Raw genomic sequence first — 9918 nt, forward strand, 5'->3', positions numbered from 1 at the left:
AGTAAGAAAAGGTACATACAGGAAAGGAAAGAGAGAGAGAATAAGAGAAAAATATATGAGAAAAAACACAGAAATCTGCAAAGAGTCCAGAACTGAAAATAAGACAACAATATGCGATGGGACGAACAATTTCACGCTCTCTATAATTAAACACAAAAATAATATTTCATTTGATAGTTTGTCCTATTTTGAAACTCCGAGGTTGGATATAAAAGTTACAACTAGTGTATTGACAGTATAACCTCTGAATTAGATATAACTCTTTTAGCTGTGTCATGTTGAATTCATTTTAATATGAGGAATGACTTCAAGCAAATTAGAATAAAGCGAACAATTAAGAATCACAATGAATCCGGGCATATTAAATGAAAAAAGGGGGGGGGGGGTAATGGTGGTGTAAGGAGTGTTAGCTCAGTGGTTAACGCTGGTGCCTTCCAATCATAAGGTCCCCGGATCGAGTCACTCCACGATTCATGTATGTCGTCCAGTTACATAGTTGTTGACAATTCATAATCATGGACGTTAAATATGAATGTAAGAGACTGACTTCGGTCAGCTTGCGGCTTTGATAAGCCAATGAGGCTATTCGCGTGTGTCTGCTTGCAGGAGGATCTACTGAATACAAATACTGAATACAAATACATATATACATGTCCGAAACAGATCATGCAGCTGGTAACGCACCTTATCAGTTCAGTTCAAACAACAGAAGGAAACATCATGCCTTGAACCTCACAATGGTCCCCTGGAATATTATTGAAAATCAGTAAGACTTGTAGAACGGGGCTATGTATATAATATATCAAACACACACAACTGACATGTGTACCAATCAGTACTTCAAACTCAAGACATATGAGGTATGTTTAGGTCATATAGATCACAACTAAAGTGCTCCCTCGATAACCACTGCAGTAATGAACTTATCGTGACGGGCTTCGAGAGATAGTGAGGTGAAGAGATAGAGAGAAAGGGGGGGGGGGGGGGGATACACGGTGATCAAATCTTGAGGAGTGTTTTTAACGTTATGCATGTTAATGGGATCCCTGAGTACCCATTACTCCATCGTTAATAATTCCAAACGGTGCAAAGATCTCTCCTCCAGGAACGGCCTTGTATGAAGCATGTCATGTACAACCCCACAGCCAAATAGCACGAAATAGATCAATATAATTAATGACGATAAACTGATCAGATTATACATATGTAAATATATTAAAACAAACAACATTTGACGTATACATATAGGGAGAATATCTCCCTTGCACAATCCATATAAACACCATGTAGGAGAAAACTATCCCATCGAAAAATCATTAGTTTACATTAAACGACACATTTAATCAGATGGATTGAAAATTGAGATAAACTTCGAAAGAATTCCATCCGCCTACAGGAATAGAAAAATATGAATATTTAAATGGTTTTGATACGTACGGCTCTAATATTGATAATATATATGACTAATGGATAAACTGCAAACAGTAAACAAATAACGATTAGTAGCATAAAAGCTGATATAATAACTGTATATTATTATGAATGAATGTATATATTTATATATATATATATGTACGTTATATATATATATATATACCCGGTATATATATATATATATATATATATATATATATAACGTACATATATATATATATATATATATATATATATATATATATATTTATATATACGGTATATATATTCGGTATATATATATATATATATATATATACGGTATATGTATATATATATATATATTATTATTATTATTAATAATAATAATAATAAAGGCCTAGTATTAGGCATTTCGTCGCCACAACGGGATGGAAATACACTGTAGCCTGTGTGTTTTGCAGATAGCGTGGGACTGCAAAGGGAATTTTTCAGCTGTACTAATTAGTACAGTATCAGACTGATAATGTGAACAGTAAATAAAACCGAGCCCATAGTTGCATTGTAAAGCTTTATAAATAGATATTGACAGATATACAATATTAATAATTACCAAAAGAACAATTGGGCTACCACGGCAACACATTTAAGTACATAATAATATAAACGTTCAAACTCTGACATATTTTTGCGTAGCAAAACAGTATCCCTTGTGCTACAACAAGTAAAACAGAAGCAGAATGAAATTAATTAGAGAGATATGGAACATTTTAAAGGACAACTTTAGGCACATAATTTACAAATAAATGTTTGAGATCGTTGAATATCACCGCCACCAATTCAAGTAGTATTGTGTTTATACGACTTTTTTTAATAGAATTTTATACCACATGTTTGACAATGACCCTGAGGCTCATCGATGAAAGTGACTGGACTATTTAGTCTAATATCTTGAAAACCGGGATAGCAATAACAAACATCACTTGCCCCACACTTCGTTTCCTTTGAGCATGAGCATATGCTTATCATTCAAGTTGGTAGCACAAATGACACATAATTCTGCTTACTTCGAGCTTAACCATTATAACTTATACTCATTGTAAAAGCATGAAGATAAGGACACCCCCCCCCCTCCCCCCAAACAAAAAAATAGGGAAAGAAAGAGATCGGTGGCTAAATATGACCGAGTGTAGCAATTATTGTTTCAAAATGCATAAAGTTTCGCGCTACCAAGCTAAGAAAGTCCAACAAAATTGTCATATTCATACAACTTGATAGGGTGGAGGGGAGGGGGGGGGGGTGGCAGGGAGAGCTGGTGGGATGAACCCTTTTAATCTGGGTGGACTCTTATATACGGATACGGTCATTTCTTTTCATGCAAGTAGATCGAGATTTCCTCTATATTTCGTAACCTTCACTTGTAAAGCACGCGGGGTGGGGTGGGGGTGGGGGTTGGGGGATATTATGTGCTTCGGGATTGGAAGGAAAGGAGAAGGGGGTTGAAACGCATGTCCTGAGATTAACATTGTTTCATGTTATTAATCTTTCTGTCTGAACACGGCTGCTGTACTTTTATCGCCGCCGTGTTTTGGTCTCGGGTCTTAGGAGGAGCAATGCCGTAGTTTCTTTACGTATAGGATTGATATATTGTTTAATTTGACACTAGTGAAGTAGTCAATGAGTAAGTATCGGCATTGAAGAGTAACTATATTATAAACTGCCTGAACGATCCAACAGCAATGTTGAGTATATTATCACGGCATACATTCATCGCGAATCCCGGATACAAACTGGACATGTAGATCTGACAAGAATCTCCATACAGGTCAGAGACCTAAACCCCTGCAAGAATAATTAGGTTATTGGAGGTGTCAGAGTGGTCAACGAGTCACTTATAACTTGTCAAACACGAGTGATCCAGGACGCAACTCAAGAGCTGGTTTACCAATTTCGTTGACTTCCTTGCCGAGAACATTTCCACAACTGTCACACATCACCTGTAACAAAAGCGGTAAAATAAAGATGTCAAATCGTATAAATATGGACTTTTCCAAGTATTACTCAGTATTACTATTATATTATAAAAAAAACAAAGTTCTCATGCAGTTTGAAAGACTAATTATTTTTCACTAGTTCTGGCGGCATCATCCATTTTTTTTTAGAAAACATTGTCAATTATATTACCAACAATTTCGAATGCTATTATCAATTTCCTCAGTTTCAATTTTGAATCATTTTCAAGTTCAAGTCACTTGTGGATGTTTGTATTATTCGCCTTTGGTATTTCCTGTTGTTTACTGTTTGCTCATCGGCCTCTTCACAATACCGGAAGGAGGCTGTTGAGAAGTTTGATTTGTTATTCAAACAGTTGAGTCTATACAATAAATTCCGTTCTTAACAAATCGATAAATGTCAAGTTTATTCTCCACTCAATAATCTATTATATGTTGCTGTAGTATCACCACATGCACATACCATGGACATAAGTGTGTGGTAGGCTATGGGTATGTATAAATGCAGTACTACGTACGTATGAGAGAACTAAAATGAATATTCATACCAGTTAATCTAACAACTGCCGATAGTTCTAACTGACGTATTGTTGAAACACAAGCTATGGTATGGACCATGTGGTGGGGTATAGATAAGGAATACGGTAAGATAACGACAAAAACTTAACACGAAGGGTGGCATCGAAATAACTTTACGTACACCATCAAAGTCAGTATGACTATAGAGTCATATACAAAATGACATTAAACTCAACTGTTCTAGCGAACCAGATTGTAACAAGAGTTAGCCTATTATTTTTGTAACTATAGAGGGTGTGTCTTGTCTGGCGTTTTCTCCGAGCAAATTTCTAATGACATAAATCAATCATACTATATACACATACTTAGCCTATATACTCAATAGGCTGGGTTGGCTAAAAATGTTGATGATTTTTTTTTCTAAACTGTTTTAAAACATTCCTAAAGAGTCTCAAGAATAAAAAAAAATTTAGTCCAGAATTGCTGACCTGGACTCCGGTTTTTCTGATTTTATTTTGCCTCAATGACTTCACTGCTACTTCTGAAAACCATTCGTCAGAATTGGGATGCTCGTTGACGTCACGTGTAACTCTAAACGATAGAGGATCCTTGCACTTGGAACATTCTATTATACCTGTAGGGGAAAGATGGTTACAAATTGACATATATGTTTATGTTAATATCACGTGATTAAATGACCGACATGTAGTATGCAAATAATCTCAAAAGAGTAAACACTTGAGCTTGCCAACATCCACGCCAACCGAGAAGACGTCTTTCAGTTCTTTTGTCTTAATGATAGCAGGATCGTTCTTCGGATGATCCTGCTAGTACTAAGTATCATGCTTTCTAAAGTTTATATGCCTTCCGCTGCTTTTGGAGTTAATGCGCAGTTTATAACACGCCCCACCCCCCTCAATAAGAGATCATTGGTATTAGACGGGAATCCCTTGACCAATGGTTTCGTCCATGCATTACATTAAAGAGCGGTAGGCCTATTCTGGCATTGGAAAATTGGCCTAACTGGCTGCATGAAGAGTGTTATTCATGAATATGCGTTACAAAACCCTTAGAAACCATTGATATCACCTTTTTGTATAGTAATATATTATAACGAAAACAATAACAAATATACGTTAAAAGAGCTTTGGCTGTACTAGTCAACATATGTAGATGTTATACTTTCAACGAACACGACGCAACATTAAGACTAACCTTTTATGAACACACCGAATCAAAAATTACTGTATTTTAAAAAGACGAAAACAAACAAACAACACCATAACAACTTTGCTTTAGCTAAGAGAAGAAGCACATGCACATACACATCGCAAAGCATATTGATGCAATATGCATGGCTTATGTGCGTTTTGGCTAAGATCATAATCACCTCTCGGCCTTTTGGCTAAGATCATGTGTAGTATCTGTTCCCTTTCGAGGGGAATGGTGATACACACCTGACGATGATCACACAGTCACAGTCTCGACGCAAGGGGACTGGGGTTGAGAGCGGATCAGTCCTTCGGTTGTTTGGATTTTCGTGCCCAGGTTCTTTATTGGGTGACTTTTCTTAAACAGTAGATTCATTCTTAGTTAATTTGTATATACTTATCTGAATATTTTGTGATCTTTGCAAACTCTATAAAGTAAATATGTTGCAATATCTGTCTTGAATCTAAAGAGCCAGGAATTAGAGGGAAACGTAATATTAGCTTGTTATTGGCTGACTTATTTGGGTCTAATGATAACCGAACTGGCGAAGGGATTAACACACATCTTGAGCTAGCACATATCTACAGAAGTTCAGAGATAATACCCAACTGGACTAACAGACCACTGTAGATATCTCCGACGCAATTATATCGATTCATCAAGTTATCCAGTGCGCGTCAAGTACATTATTACGGAAATGCTACTGGTTTCGTCGACAATTTTGATTTGAGTGACAAACATGATTGATTCTATTGATTGATTCTAATGATTGATTCCAAGGAGTATTCTACTCACCCACGATAAAGTCGTCAGCCATCTTGAATTGTTGTATCTATTTTTCGTGAGTGCAACCGTCTTGAATCTGATTTTGTCAGTGAGGGATACGAATATAGACTACAGTCGGTGCTTGATATTAGTTTGAGATATCTCTCGGCCGCAGTGTTTACTTGAGAGTAGATCCAAGCTGTAAACAAACCAGACATTCCACTCTGTAGATAACTTCTAATTATGCTTCCCCTGAATGTAAATATGTATTATGTATCATGTCAACCATACAAATGAGAACTAGCATTAAATTACGTTTAATCTAACTTTAACCTGTATTTCAACTTGCCTGAATGATGTTTGCTTTTAGTTAAAGCAGTATGTTTGTGTTTAATGATTTACCTATGTGGTCGAATCAGGGAGGATCCTTGTAGTAGGCTAGTATTGAAACTTATAAATGATTGGAGGGGGATGGGTGCCAAAGCAAAGGACTATTGCATGTATCATGTATGACATTTGTATGCATAAGCCATTTGTAAACCACATTTACGGGAGTTCGTAAAGGGCGGTTATTTGTATAATTTTAATTCATATACTATACGGTATTCAACATTGTGCGGCCAGTGCATGACATGTAGGTCTAACGGTAAATTTCAGTAATGTAATGGTGACTGACCTTGGAACTCATTAAAATTTATGAGTCAACTCTAATAAGAACATAAATTTATTTGATATTTTTATACCCTTCCTATATCACCCATAACTGTGAGCTAACCAACAGCGGGACTATCTAACCTAATGCACGTTAAACCTATAGTGACTTACATAACTTAATGAACGTTACTTAATGAACTTCTATAGTTACTTACATAATGTTCGCCGAAGTTCGCTTTCGATCGTACTGAAGTAGAGAGTTATTAAATGGTTGTTGTGTATTAGATTCAGCGCCAGCAGAGTACATGGCTTACAATATAGTTACACATGCATATACTAATTCACTCATCAATAATTCGGTCTGTTTGTATTTACTTTACAGAGTCCCTTGGCACCAGATGTCGCAAACGATCCCGTCAAAGAACACACCTCTATGAGAGTGAATTCAACCTTGCTATGAAAATTCATGCGAATGCACTCTAGTAGTAACTACGGCAACACATAATGATTACGCGGAAACAGTACGGTTTGACCTAGAAATGCTTATGCGTTGTAGGGTTCATACTAAGAATGGTAGGGGAGTGTTTTCTTATAAATGTTAAAATTCAACAAAAGCAACATGAATGTACGACTTCAACGACTATATTACAAATGTTATATAAAGAGTTTAAACACACATCGTACCTTCCAGTTTTACTCAAGAAAATTTATATCACTATATGACGCTTAAAAGATTTTCTGGTGACTGAACTTTATCTGTTAACTAATTTGCTGAAAACATTTGCATCTTGAGTCGGAAAGCTCATCCTCACATAGAATATTATATATAGTGATCAAGAATTATATGATTTTTGCAAATTTTGAGATATTTTATAAATGCCTCTGGAAACAGCAAAACGGATGCTGTCATAATGAGGGGACACTTCCAACTGGAAGGCGTTTTGTCATTCTTAATAATTTTGCAGTCATTTAACAGAATATTTTTACAAAAAAAAAGAGGGTACATTTAACTAACTTAGCCAGTCGAAACAGGTTGCCATCAATCAACCATGTCTTGAGTAAAGGCAAGATATTGATTTGAGGTTTTCACTTAAACTTAACACTGTGTAATATTGTTTTCTTTGATAGACGTACATTGCTTGCCAACTGAAACTCCTTTTAATGGAATAAATAATTGACTTTACTTCATTGCATTCTTCCCACTAAACGAAGTGTCTTGAATGATCTTAGTTTTATAACAACATGTTATAAACTGACAGAACAAAATGGTAGCTGTGTTATTGTAATATGGAATTTACACTACAATTCTCTGGGTTAAATACAATGGAATTTAAGTAGCATTTACCCAAATGAACTAAGGATATTTTTGATTCCCAAAGAAGAATAAATAGTTCTATTGAATTTTTATATATAATTTTTCATGCAAAGAATTTCATTTATCAACAAAAATTATTGTGTAAAATCCCAAAAGTGTTGGACTTCTTTTACAGTTTGCAGTTTACATACTACGTACATACTACGTACAAGATACTACGTTACATACTACGTACATAGTTCTAAGTAAAAGTCTTCCAATTACATTTAAGAAGTTGAAATCTGATTTTAGGAAAAGTAAATTTATTTTAGGACATGGTCATCTTGGTTGACAAGATAACTTAACAATGAACATTTATAAGATACTTATCATTGGATTGGGTGTATCACATCGTTTTGTCACTTCTCGTATGTTATTGTAATGTAACATGTAAAGATAATGTACTTAATGTAATGCAATTAATGGAATACAAATAAAGGATGGCTAAAAAAGAAAGTTTTGATAAAGATCCACCGACAAACAACCTAGAATTCCTCTTAAAACAGAAACAAAAGTTGTTGTGACAGATTCACAAATTGAAATATAGCCTAACAGGTATTGTTAGTCAATCATGACGGTGTAAACATGTATATGTAATAAGGAAATCTATCACTCCCGATTCTACTTATTACTACTAATTACTACAGCTATTCCCCTTAGAACAGTTAAGGCACCAAAGACTTAAATGAAGGCTATCATAGAAATGGAATTAATCATCAACTCAGATTTATTTTCTTTACAAAGACTGCCAAAAAATGTTACAAAAGAGTTGAAAATATGTCTGTTTTTTTTGTTATGAAGTCATTCATTATAAAATGTACATAATTTCCAACCTCCCAAGAAGATGCAGCATGGAGAGGGATAAGATGATATAAAACAACACCGATGAACCCACCCCCCCACCCACCCCTCCCCCACCTAAATAACCTACATCTATTCTTTCATGTACATACTAGGCTTTCTAACAAGATGCTAACATACAGGATAGCAGGATACTTTAACAATATAAGATCTAATAATGTGATATGAATGAGATATCTATTACATAATCAATATTCTTTTCATATTGCTTGTCTCATTCTATGGCAGATTTAGCAAGTATCATAACTTAATGGTATCTCAATGGCAACCTTAAAATCATCATACTCCACTCTCAACACTGACTGAATCTTGAGTTCACCATACTGCACTCTCAACACTGACTGAATCTTGAGTTCACCATACTGCACTCTCAACACTGACTGAATCTTGAGTTTACCATACTCCACTCTCAACACTGACTGAATCTTGAGTTCACCATACTGCACTCTCAACACTGACTGAATCTTGAGTTCACCATACTGCACTCTCAACACTGACTGAATCTTGAGTTCACCATACTGCACTCTCAACACTGACTGAATCTTGAGTTTACCATACTCCACTCTCAACACTGACTGAATCTTGAGTTCACCATACTGCACTCTCAACACTGACTGAATCTTGAGTTTACCATACTCCACTCTCAACACTGACTGAATCTTGAGTTCACCATACTCCACTCTCAACACTGACTGAATCTTGAGTTCACCATACTCCACTCTCAACACTGACTGAATCTTGAGTTCACCATACTGCACTCTCAACACTGACTGAATCTTGAGTTTACCATACTCCACTCTCAACACTGACTGAATCTTGAGTTCACCATACTCCACTCTCAACACTGACTGAATCTTGAGTTCACCATACTCCACTCTCAACACTGACTGAATCTTGAGTTCACCATACTGCACTCTCAACACTGACTGAATCTTGAGTTCACCATACTGCACTCTCAACACTGACTGAATCTTGAGTTCACCATACTGCACTCTCAACACTGACTGAATCTTGAGTTCACCATACTGCACTCTCAACACTGACTGAATCTTGAGTTCACCATACTCCACTCTCAACACTGACTGAATCTTGAGTTCACCATACTCCACTCTCAACACTGACTGAATCTTGAGTTCACCATACTCCACT

General features: G+C 35.9%; 1 pseudogene; it reads left to right on the forward strand.

The window, feature by feature from the left end:
* The first annotated feature begins 5308 nt into the window (after positions 1 to 5308).
* LOC139960737 (U2 spliceosomal RNA) lies at positions 5309 to 5407 on the forward strand (annotated as a pseudogene).
* Positions 5408 to 9918: the final 4511 nt, after the last annotated feature.

This window comes from Apostichopus japonicus, chromosome 19 (genome assembly GCF_037975245.1).
Source record: "Apostichopus japonicus isolate 1M-3 chromosome 19, ASM3797524v1, whole genome shotgun sequence".
Classification (NCBI taxonomy): Eukaryota; Metazoa; Echinodermata; class Holothuroidea; order Aspidochirotida; family Stichopodidae; genus Apostichopus; species Apostichopus japonicus.